The sequence below is a fragment of the Melozone crissalis genome, unplaced genomic scaffold (genome assembly GCF_028551555.1).
Source record: "Melozone crissalis strain CALT ecotype California unplaced genomic scaffold, PUWL_Pcris_2 ptg000035l_1, whole genome shotgun sequence".
NCBI classification, from domain to species: Eukaryota; Metazoa; Chordata; class Aves; order Passeriformes; family Passerellidae; genus Melozone; species Melozone crissalis.
In genome coordinates this window covers 3,774,971-3,788,126 of record NW_026535813.1, presented here as the reverse complement: position 1 = coordinate 3,788,126, position 13,156 = coordinate 3,774,971, and positions in this window count along the sequence as shown.

The following is a 13,156-nucleotide window of genomic DNA, read 5'->3' as shown; positions in this document are numbered from 1 at the left end:
ACAACACCTAAACTTGACAGAAATTAAACTTAACAGAACTTAAATTTAAGAACACCTAAACATAACAGAGCTTAAACATAACAGAACTTCAAATTACCATCACTTAAATTTAACAAAACTAAAGTGAGACTTGGGAGTGTTCCTTTAAAAGTTTCAGATTTTACAGAAAAATGTTATTTTTTTCTGTTAAATTCAACAGAATTTAACTCATTTTGACTCCATCATTACAAGAAAGCTACCAAGAATTTGTCATGCAACAGTTAAACATTGATGAACAATATGCAAGTAAAGGACTGATTCATAAATGAAATTCCAGCAACATGGATTTACTGAAGAGATTATAAAGGTGTGGCAAATACATTGTGATTTTACATAATTTAGTTTTGATAATAGCTCATGGTAAGTGCAAATATTATTGAAAATACTCATTCATAGTCATAATTTTTCTAGTGTAAGCATAACTTTGCCAGGGTTTTAAAAGTGCAGTTTCACTCAGAAAAATGACAACAGTGTATATCTTGGCAAGTTGCACTTCAAACCTGCTCAGTTTGTAGATACTAAGACAGCTTTTTGAGATTGCCTGTACAATGGATTTGAGCTTGGACTATTAAAGCTAATGAGATATAATTATTTAAGGATAAAGCATCAAGGACCTAGTTATATAATACTGTCATGAGTTTTTCACATGTAACTCAGGTCAGTGGATATGTAAGACTGATACTTGTATATAAACAGCTACAAAGTCATGGTATGGATGATTCTAAAGGAGTGAGCTACTTTTTACAGCACTTGTGGTCCATCAATGTGCTTACACTGTTTTGATATCAAGTCCAATTTCAATTTATAGGTGGAAAGGAAGAATAACTACACTTGAATCATTTAATAGGTGTACCTATCCAAAATGCTGCCACGTGTATCCACATGGCAAAAGATTCTCAGTAAAATTACCTTATCAAAGCTGTGGGGTAAAAAAACAAGCGAACAGGCAAAGCCAGCACAGTTCTGCTTGCCTTTGCAGTGGAGTTTCATGTGCTAATTATATCTAATTCTAAAATAGCTGCTGCAGATAAAGCTCAAGGTTTGAAAGTTAATTGCTCTTCTGTTAATATCCACCCAAAATATTTCCAAGGAGGGATCTACTGATTTGTCTAAAGGGGTACTGTATCTTACAAATATGAACTTTCCAGTCCACAAACTAAAACATTAGCCACATAGTGATAAATGTTGCTCTGGGGGTTCTGACTTGCAAATATTTTTCCAGGTGTACAGGTTTCTAATTTTCATGGTAACAACTAACATCGCTATAACTGAGCAAAGAATCGGTATTAATTCAGTCCAATCAGACTTTAAAATCAAAATTCTTGAAAAGGCAGTAGGCATCTTACCTGACAAGTTTTACTAATCATGCAATAAATCAGCATTTCTTTTGAAAAATTTAAACCTCGCTACACAGTGTTAAAGCAAGCAATGATATAATGCTATCTGTAGGCAGAAACACACTACATCTGCACAGCTAACCTTGAATTCCTCTAATAAGCAGTCATGTCAAAATCTACAGTCTACTGAAAATACAAAGCTAGTTTTAACAAAAGCAAAAAATGTATGTGTGATTCAGTAAAATCTATTCTCTAACATGAATAGTTTGCATTCATAAAGGCATTAAGTTTGGGACAAATTAGGCATTCCCTAGAAGCTCAAAATGAGACAAAGTTTTTTGACTATGAAATGGCATGAAAACATGCCGATTTGTTGTTGGTTATTTCTATGTCACTTACAAAATGTCACATACGGAAAACTTTTTCATTGTCTTTGACACAAAAGCTGTTCCTGTAAATTCTGCTTGTGAAGAATCAGAGCATGTGAAGGCACAATGCCCTCAAACTACTGGACGATGTGTACATTCTAGGGTAATTTGGACCAATAAAGTGCCTTGTTATCGTTGTGGTAACTTTGACCACATTGCTAAACTATGCAAGTGTCCTGGTTTAGGACAAATTTGGGAGAAAACCTCCAAAGGGGGCCCTTCCAGAAAGCAAACCCACATGGCCCCTTCCCCAACCGGTTTGGGAAAGATTCCTCAGGGAGAAGTGGAAAGAACCTGTTTATTTAACAGGTGCAGCACACAAAATGAACAATACCGGATGACAAAACTCTTTCACCGCTCTGAAAAAGATGACAAATTCAGAAAGTCTCTCCTGGGAGTGGTTGCTCTGTTATCGGTCCCTCCAGAGCTGGGAATGACTGCTGCAGGCCACAAAGTGCAAACTCTCAGTATTTCCCAGGTCCCAGTCTGGACCAGGTTCGAGTGGTTCCAAGAAAAGGGAAAGAAAAACAGTCCAGGGAAAATTTGGACTGCCTAGCTAAACTGACTAACAAGCAAAAGTAAAAGCAAGAGCAAAGCAGAAGCAAAAGCAAGAGCAAAGCAGGAGCAAGAGCAAAGAGAAAGCAAGCGCAAAAAAAGCAAAAGCAGCCCTATGTACTGCCCCATCTCTGTGTCCCACCAACTATGGGGGAGTGAGCAGGCTGATAACAAAACAAAACAATACTACGCTCTTCAGAGCCAGCCTTGAAGACACAGAACATAATATCCAGCATAAACAGAACAGACGACTGGGGACACAAGCATCATAACATCACCTTAGGACAGTAATGAGGAAGCGAAGGGAGCCGACCATATCCTAATTGATCAGCATCGAACTCCGATTTATTGATCCAACATGTACACTTTTATAATCGTGTTAATTAAGTTCATACATATTGCAAAACCCGAGCTCATTATTGGCTACAGATTACACACCAACCCCTCCTCTTGTTTTCAATACCTGTGGTTTCTTATTGAGACCAAAACTTCTTTTTCTCATCCTGTTATTGACTGTTCTCAAGGCCTCCATGTTTGTCACTCTGCTTTCCCATCACTATCCAAGGACAAGGTATTTACTTGTTATTAAAAAACAAGCCTGAGAACTTTGCTGTTTACAGGAACGTGTCTGAGAACTTTGCTGTTTACAGCTGTCTTTTACTTTTCAATCAGCTGTATATTTTCATGGCCTTTTTTCCTTCAAGCCATGTCTGAGTAAAATTCTCCAACACAGTAAGGCACAATCTTTTTCAGGTGGTCAACAAACGCTGGGAAACTGGAAGAAGAACATGAAGGGGCACGTGGAGACACAAACACTCCAATGACAATCATGAGCCCTGCCAGCACTGCAAAGCTCTCCATTTGTGAATGATACGCAGGAGCCACAAGAGGGTTTGATATACTGACAGCTGACACAGTAACTATTTTGACAAGAGGTATAGGTAAAGTGCTTCTTGATGCCCATGGTCCTATAGGCCAAAGTTTGAGTGCTTTCCTAATGGGAAGATCTAGTAGCACTATTCAAGGTATTAATGTGCATTTAGGCCTTATTGATTCTGATTTTGTAGGACAAATTCAGGTTATGGTGTCTGTTATTGAACCTCCAGTTGTTATTCAAAAAGGTACTTGTATTGCTCAACTTGTTCCTTTTATGAATTGTGTTCCAACTGTAGTGGACTGGAGTCATGGCACTGGAGGTTTTGGATCTACTGGACCACCTCAGGTTTTTGGACTCAAAAGGTGACAGATGAGCGTCCGGAAATACAGTGTTTGGTCACTGCTAAGGGATGTCATCCAGAAACTACAACAATATCAGGTTTACTTGACACAGGAGCAGATGTAACTATAATTTCACAGTTTGTTTGGCCTCCAACATGGCCCCCCACTCAATCAACCTTTGGAGTTGTTGGGTTAGATGGGTCAACTGCTGGTGCTTTATCTGCTATTGTAATCACTGTGATACATCCTGAAGGCCAACAAGCTAACATCAGAACTTATGTTACTAATGCTCCATCTAATTTATGGGGACATGATTGCTTAACCCAGTGGGGTGTTAAAATTACAATGGATTTTTAGTGGGGGCCACTGGGATGCAGGGCTTTAAACGTCTGGTTGTGTCCTTGACATGGCTGCCAGATAAGCCTGTCTGGACTGATCAGTGGCCCCTGCCTATTGAAAAGCTTCTTGCCCTGTGAGGCTTAGTGAAAGAACAATTGCAAGCTGGACATATTGAAAAATCATTTAGCTCATGGAATACACCTGTGTTTGTAATAAAAAAGAAATCTGGTAAATGGAGACTTTTGCACAATTTGCCATGCATAAAAGCTGTGATGGCCACAATGGGTGCTTTACAATCAGGTCTCCCGATGCCTACAATGATTCCACAAGGATGGGAAATAATTATCATTGATTTGAAAGATTGCTTTTTTACAATTCCATTGGCTGATCAGGATAAGGAAAAATTTGTCTTTACTGTGCCTTCTTTAAATCATGACGAACCACGCCAAAGATATCAGTGGACTGTTTTGCCTCAAAGAATGAGAAATTCTCCAAGTATTTGTCAATGGTTTGTGGCACAGGCTTTATCTAAGCTCCAAGAGCAATTTAGCAATTGTTACTGCTATCATTACATAGATGATATCTTGTTGGCATCTGAAAATAAACAACAATTATCGACTCTTGAACAATGCACTGTGACAAATTTAGAAGCCTTTGGTTTGGTTATCGCCCCAGAGAAAGTTCAAAGACAGATGCCTTGGAAATATTTTGGGTTGATAATCACCAATATGCAAATTGTGCCTCAACCTGTAAAATTGGACATTGAAATTAAAAATGTTGCTGATGTACAGAAATTGGTTGGTGCAATAGGTTGGCTTAGGCCATACTTGGGGATAACTAATCATCAGCTGCAACCTTTGTATGACCTACTGTCAGGGATTACTTCCTCTACAGATGAGACATTTGACCGCTGCAGGAAAAAAAGGCTGAAGAAGAAATTGAATTGGCCTTGACATCTAAATTTGTTACCAGGATAGATGTTTCTGTTGGTGTGCAATTATTTATTTTGAGAGATGATGAAATACCATTTTGCCTCAGTTTTTAGTGGGAAGATGACTTGCCCTCAAGACACCTGCCCGCCTGGGCTGGTTGGTGGTGTCAGGGAGCAGAATGGTCCCCACATTATCCAAGAGGAGGCTGTCATAGAACTACTGAAATGCTTGGATGTTCATAAATCTATGGGACCAGATGGGATCCACCTCAGGGTAATGAGAGAGCTGGCAAATGAGCTTGCAAAGCCACTCTCCATCATTTACCAACAGTCCTGGCTCACTGGTGAGGTTCCGGATGACTGGAAGCTGGCCAATGTGATACCCATTCACAAAAAGGGTGCAAAGGAGGATCCTGGTAATTATAGACCAGTCAGCCTGACCTCAGTACCTGGCAAAATAATGGAACAGTTTATATTAAGTGCCATCACAAAGAATTTACAGGATGGCCAGGGTATCAGACCCAGTCAGCATGGGTTTAGGAGGGGTAGGTCATGTTTAACCAACCTGGTCACCTTTTATGACTAGTGGATGCAGGGAAGGCTGTAGACGTTGTTTATTTGGATTTCAGCAAGGCCTTTGACACTGTCTCCCACAGCATTCTCCTAGACAAGCTGGCAGGCTGTGGCTTGGACAGGAACACTCTTTGCTGGGTTCAGAACTGGCTGCATGGCCAGGCCCAGAGAGTGATGGTGAATGGTGCTGCATCCAGCTGGCGGCCAGTCACCAGTGGTGTCCCTCAGGGGTCTGTGCTGGGGCCAGTTCTGTTTAATATTTTTATTGATGACATGGATGAGGGCTTAGAGTCTTTCATTAGCAAATTTGCAGATGACACTAAGCTGGGAATGTGTGTTGATCTGTTAGAGGGACGGACGGCTTTGCAGAGGGACTTGGAACAGTTGGATGGATGGGCAGAATCTAATGGGATGAAGTTCAGTAAGTCCAAGTGCCAAGTCCTGCACTTTGGCCACAATAACCCCCTGCAACATTATAAGCTGGGGACAGTGTAGCTGGACAGTGCTCAGGTGGAAAGGGACCTGGGGGTGCTGGTTGACAGTTGGCTGAACATGAGCCAGAAGTGTGCCCAGGTGGCCAATAAGGGCAATGGCATCCTGGCCTGTATCAGGAATGGTGTGGCCAGCAGGAACAGGGAGGTCATTCTTCCCCTGTACTTGGCACTGGTGAGGCCACACCTTGAGTATTGCGTCCAGTTCTGGGCCCCTCAGTTTAGGAGGGATGTTGAGATGCTTGAGCGAGTCCAAAGGAGAGCAACAAGGCTGGTGAGGGGCTTGGAACACAAGCCATATGAAGAACGACTGAGGGAGCTGGGGTTGTTCAGCCTGGAGAAAAGGAGACTCAGAGGTGACCTTATCACTCTCTTCAACTTCCTAAAGGGTGGCTGTGGTGAGCTGGGGGTCAGTCTCTTTCTCCGGGCAACAACAGATAGAACAAGAGGACACAGTCTCAAGTTGCGCCAAGGGAGATACAGGCTAGAATTAAGGAGGAAGTTTTTCACAGAAAGAGTGGTCAAATACTGGAATCATCTACCCAGGGAGGTGGTGGCATCACCATCCCTTGATGTGTTTAAAAAAAGACTGGATGTGGCACTTGGTGCCATGATCTAGTTGAGGTATTAGAACATGGGTTGGACTTGATGATCTTAAAGGTCTCTTCCAACCTAGAAATTCTGTGATTCTGTGATTGTTGTGTCAATGGAATGATGAATGGGAAGAAAAATTGCATATATTGGAATGGATATTTCTATCTTTCAGGTCCCGAAAAACAGCTCCAGGTCTTTATGAGCTTTTTTCAGACATCATTATCAAAGGTCACAGAGGCTGCCATGAGATCTTAGGCCATGATCCTGTAACTATTGTCTTACTGGTACAACAATGGTATTTTGAGTGGTGTTTTCAAAACAATCATGAGTCACAATCTGCCTTTTCTTTTACAGGTCAAATAGTATATCATTAACCTTGTCATCCTATTTTGAATTTCACTAAGAAGATTCCCTTTCAGGGGAAACAACGTTGTTCTTCTGTTCCAGTGGAAGGTGCCACAGTTTTTACAGATGGATCAGGGAAAACTGGAAAAGCTGCTGTAGTCTGGAAGAAGGATGACCGCTGGGAATATGAAGTAATGGTTCAACAAGGGTGTCCTCAATTAGTTGAACTCTTTGCCGTACTTTTGGCCTTTACCTTATTTCCTAGTTCCATAAATACAGTTACTGATTCTGTTTATGTTGCTAATTTAGTGAAACAGTTGGATCAAGCTGTGTTGTATAATGTAAAGGAGAAACCATTATTTGTTATGTTGTTGAAATTGTGGACTGTTATTCATAATTGAAAGCATTCTTATTTTATTATGCATATTCGTAGCCATACATCACTATCTGGATTTTTTGTTGAAGGTAACGCCTATGTGGATTCCCTTGTGGCTGCCTCAGCGGTAAAAGTGGTGCCTAATGTGTTACAGCAAGCTGTTGTATCTCACCAATTTTTTCATCAAGGTGCTCAGGCATTATGGCAGCAATTTAAATTATCACATAGTGAAGCAAAGTCAATTATTTCTTCTTGTCCTAATTGTCATATGTCTCATGTTTCGCAATATTATGGTACTAATCCTAGAGGGTTACTGTCTTTATAAGAATGGCAAACAGTTGTTACAAAAATGCCTGAATTTGGCCATTTAAAGTATGTTAATGTTACAATTGACACCTTTTCTCATGCCATGGTTGCCTCAGCATTGGCAGGTGAAACAGAACAGGATGTTATTCATCACTTTTGCCACGCCTTTTCCATCTTAGGTGTTCCATCACATGTAAAGACAGATAATGGCCCAGCGTATGTTTCAAAGAAATTGCAAATGTTTTTTCGTGCCTGGGGTGTTGTCCTTCCACTCGTATTCCTCGTGCTTCGACAGGCCGAACAATTATTGAACGTGCCCATGGTGTGTTGAAGCACCAGGTACAAAAACAAAAAGGGGGCATGCAGAGGGGCTCATCTCAAGTGAGATTAGATAAAGCTGTTTATGTGTTAAACTTTTTGCGTCCATTACCTGACTTACAATTGTCTCTTATATTCTATAATTTTTAGTCTTTGAATTCAAAACAGCCAAACTTTAAGGAAGGTATTAAGGTATGGGTAAAAGATTTAAGCACGGAAAAGTGGACTGGTCAAGTAGAATTAGTAATATGGGGAAGAGGATATGCATGTGTTTTAACAGAAAATGGCCCTCATTGGATCTCTGCCCATTGCATTAAACCTTATTTGGAGAATACAGGAAAGGACAGGATGGGTGGTTCCACACTTGAAGAAAAATGAGTAGGTAATTACATTGGTTATTAGGTGGATGGAAGCATGGACCTTCAAAGAATGTGTGGTCAAGATGGTAATTCAAGGCAGAGTAAAGGCAGTTATTGACTTACACTGAAAATCCAAAATTTAAGTTAGTGGATGTTACTTTTGCTTCTGTTCTTTGAATTCTCTTACAAAGACATTGATAGTACTGAGAAATGTGTCTTGTACCATTGTGGTAGTCTGTTATTTTACAGTTTGTTCTTCAGAACTGGCATGTTGTCGCTGCAGAACTCAAACTCATTCCTCATATCCAGCAGACAGAGGACCACAGGTGCATTAAATCGCTAAACTGCAAGTACCTTGTTGTCAGGGACACCAAGCACACTCCCCTTGAAAATGAAATTGGCCCCGGAATCCTGTCACTCAATCCTGAGTGATTCAGTCTCATGGCGCGCTGTGTCCACCCCCCTCCCTTCCTGCCAAAAGGCCAGGTCATCGCACAGGCCATTCCAGTGCTTTATGCCCTTTATGATGACCTGGACCTTTCTGTTTATTTCACCAAAGTGCAGGGAGAAGACAAGCCCCTCATATGGTGTGACCTTAAGAGAGGGAGGCATTCCATCCAACTGCAGGGGATGATGGACACAGAGGCAGACATGGCAGTCATTCCTCCATACAAATAACCATCACAGTGGGAGCTGCAAAGCGTGTACAGTGAGGTTCTAGGTGTTGGGGGCACCCAATTGGCTAAAAGATCCAAGAGCATTGAACAAATTAAGGGACCGAATGGGCATTTGGCCTCTGTACACCCATTCCTACTGAATTCCAAGTTCACCCTGTGGGGGAGAGGTGCCATGTCTTAATGGGGGGCCAAATTGGAACTTCTGGCCCCTCATGATTTTTAGTGGTGGTCACTGAGAAGGGCCCTATCCAGAAACTAAATTGACTGACAGATACACCAGTCTGGGAGAACAGTGGCCGCTAAATAAGCAGAAATTAAATGTGCTCACTCAAATTTTGGAAAAAGTGTTAGCAAAAGGTCTTATCGTCGAAACTAACAGCCCTTGGAATTCCCCAGTGTTTGTCATCAAAAAGCCGGGGAAAGACAGGTGATTTGAGAAAGATAAATGATGTCATCTAAGACATGGGGTCCCTCCAACCAAGGATGCCGTTCCCCTCAATGCTTCCCCAAAATTGGTCATTGGCGGTAATAGATAATAAAGACTGTTGTTTTCAAATTCCCCTCCACCCAGCTGACGCTCCGCACTTTGCCTTCTCTGTACCCTCCATCAACAGTGAAGCCCCCATGAAGTGCTACCACTGGAAAGTATTGCCTCTAGGCCTCAAATTCTCTCCTTCTATCTGCCAGTGGTAGGTTGCCAGAGTTCTGTCCCCAGGGCAGGGAATTGTGTCATCTATCATGGCATGGATGATGTACTTGTGTGTGCGCCTCATAACAATATACTTGCAGCAGCTCTTGAGGATACTGTCACTGCCTTGTTGGTGGCTAGATTCAAGCTGAAAAAAGACAAAGTACAAAAACTGACGCCTTGGAAGTATCTAGGCCTTGAGATCTCAAACAGGACCATTACACCACAGACAATCCTCATCAATGATAATCCTAAGACTTTACGAGACCTCCACCAGCTGTGTGAGTCATTGAACTGGGTCAGGCCCTGACTAGGGCTCTTCAAGGGGGATCTATCTCCCCTCTTCAACACATTAAAGGGGAGGGAGGAGTTAGATTCTCCAAGGGCCTTGACTCAGAAAGTGAAGCAGGGTCTTGAGAAAGTACAGTCAACATTGTAAGGCTGACAGGCCCATCGCTGTCGGGTGGGCCTTCCCTTCAACTTGATCATCTTAGGTAAGCTGCCTCACCTTCACAGGCTCATTTTTCAATGGGACAAAGACCAGAAGAACTCCCTCTTGATTATAGAGTGGGTGTTCCTTGGTCATCAGCTGGCCAAAAGTATCACACAGCCACAAGAGCTGATGGCCCAGCTGATCACCAAAGCTAGGGCTCGAATGCAACTGTTGGCAGGATGTGATTTCACATGCATCCATGTCCCCATCAAAACAACGACAGGGATACTAACCAAGGAGACACTGGAGAAGTTGCTCTGTGAGAATGAAAGTTTACAATTTGCTCCAGATAGCTATCCAGGTCAAATTTCCATACATCATGCAGGCCACAAATTGTTTAACACAGAATTCAATTTAATTCCAAAAGATATCTAAAGTCAACACCCATTGAAGGCCTTGACCATTTCTACCGATGCATCCAGAGGATCCCACAAGTCTGTTATGACTTGGAAAGAACCTCAAACTCAGCAGTGGGAAGCCTGAGGCAGAGTGGAAATTTTCCAGGGTAGAAATCCATTTTGATTTAGGGGAAATGTACATCTTTGAGTTAAGTCTGTAGCTTGCTGTTTAGTCTGACTGCCTGTTCTCTCGAAGAGCCTGTGCTTGGAAAGGCTGCTTCAGCCAAAGGACAAGAGATAAGGAGGGAGGAAAGGAGCAGACAGAGCAGAGCAACCTGACCCAAGAGTTCTTTCTGAAGAATTAGTGGCAAGTGTCAGGCGAAATCAGTGGAATGAATATGTATGAACCTATTGTGAATTTGCATGCATATGTATTTGAGAGGGAGATAAAAGGGGATCTGGAGTTCCCAGAGGTACGCATGTCATTTTAGGGGAACGATTCCCACATGCGTCCAGTGTTGCAATAAACATACCAGCTTTACAACTTTCACAAAAGTTGTGGAGTTTTGTTTATCTCCGCAAAACAAGCCGACATTAAGGTCATAGAAGGCTCTCCTCAAGTTGCTGAGTTGTATGCAGTTGCTAGGGCCTTCAATAAATTCCCAGAACCAATTAACATTGTTACCAATTCGGCTTATGTAGTTGGAGTAGTGTCCAGAGCAAAACATGCCATTTTAAAGGAGGTCTCCTATGCAGTTATTTTCAACTTGCTCTCTAAGCTTATATATCTAGTTTCTCACTGGGAGTAATTCTTTTTTGTGATGCATGTGAGGTCACACACTGACCTTGCCAGATTCATCGCTGAGGGGAACAGTAAAGCAGACGCCCTAGCCTCTCCATTACAACTAGCTGGCCTACCCAACATCTTCCAGCAGGCCAAACTCAGTCATTATCAATTCCACCAGAACATTCCTGGTCTGATTCGTCAATTCCATCTAAGGCATTATCAGGCCAAGGCAATTGTGGCCACATGCCCAAACTGTCAGGAGTCCTCCTTACCATCATTGGGTTCAGGAGTGAACCCAGGAGGACACCGCAGTTGTGAAGTTTGGCAGACAGATATCACTCATTTACCAGAGTTTGGAAGATTAAAATATGTACATGTCTCAGTTCACACCTTCTCAGGAGCAGTCTTTGTCTCAGTCCACACAGACGAAAAAGCCGCAGATGCACAAAGACATCTGGTGCAGGCTTTTGCAACTTTAGAGGTCCCCAATACCATCAAAACTGACAACTGCCCAACCTATACTTCCAGAATGGGGGTCCAACATCTGATAGGGATACCGCACTCCCCCACCAGCCAGGCAGTGATAGAAAGGACTCATCAGACTCTCAAAAAAGTCCCCAACCACCAAAGAGGAGTGTCAGGGTCCGTCCTAGTGGACAGATGACCTGATGGTTCGTAGGAATGATCTCAGAGTGCAAAACACCAACACGGTACAAGGGGGTTTGCAGTGATAATCAAATCAAATGCAATTTTATTGAAATAACCACAGCAAAAAATGTGATAGAGGGATTAAGGGAGAGGAAAAGATAGAGAAAGAGAGAGAGAGAGAAAGAGAGGGGATATAGCTACCAACGCAGAGACGAAGTCCTTTGGTCCAGTCCAGCCGAGGGTCTGCCTGCTACGCTGGGGAGATCTCAAAGGCTCTAGCTAACTCAGAGGTTTTTATTACTGAAAATTGTGAGGGGGGGGAAACAGATACAATAGGGAACAGATGTAACAGGTAGTCTATGTTCTCAGCAGTAAATGCGCTTGATCGATGTAACAGGTAGTCTATGTTCTCAGCAGTAAATGAGAGCCATTGTTTTCTTGCTCCAGTGGTCACACCTGCAGGCAAACATCTCGCTTTGGTCAGCTTGCCTCTCCACACACCTTCCCCGGGCTGGGGGTTTCAGTCCCAGTCCTTGGAAGGAGCAGAGGGGCCTGTTAGGAGTTTCATGTCTTAGTCCTTAGTGGAGAAGCTTCTTACATCTCAGTCTGTCTGTCACGGTGGTTGTAAAACAGATGAGGGTCTTCTGTGGGAGACCACCTGAAACTCAGGAGAAGTCCAGCCAGGCCGAGAGGTGGGACAGCTTCCAGAGCTGCTATTGTTGCAAACGGGGCATGATGCCCTCTTCTTAGTATACAGCAAGCAACACCTGTGAAAACAATAGCTCAACACTGAGCTTTCAGGTCTCAGGGCCCGTGGCGTGTGATTTTTCTCCTTCCGAGCCAGATATAGATGGGGGGGTTTCTCTTCAGTGGTCTCTCAAGGATGATTGTGAGGCAGATGAGGGAAAATTGGGACAGACTCTCACACCATGCCACAGTCGACAGCTGCAGGGAACTGTGAGCCCCTGTACACACGGCCACCCGAGAGAGTCTCCACACCGATCCAGGGGTGGCCCCTCTCAAGACTGCGTCAGTCTTGGGGAATGAGGGGCCAGAGAACATCTCCCTGTGACCGCAGCAATGCAGTGTCATACCATTTCCTTTTGCAGGGCACAGACAGTCCCAAAGTAGGGGAATTTGATGTACCTAAGGGAGAAGTGTTGTCTTTGCATAGGGGTTGAATTAGTAGCTGAAGTCCACACTTTGAGCAACTAGATTGGTTGCCCATTATGATAGCAGCAACCAGTTGTGAAGTTAAGTGGATGCTGCTTTGTTCTAAGTGGTGACTAGGCAGATGACTTGGTCTCTGACTCTGT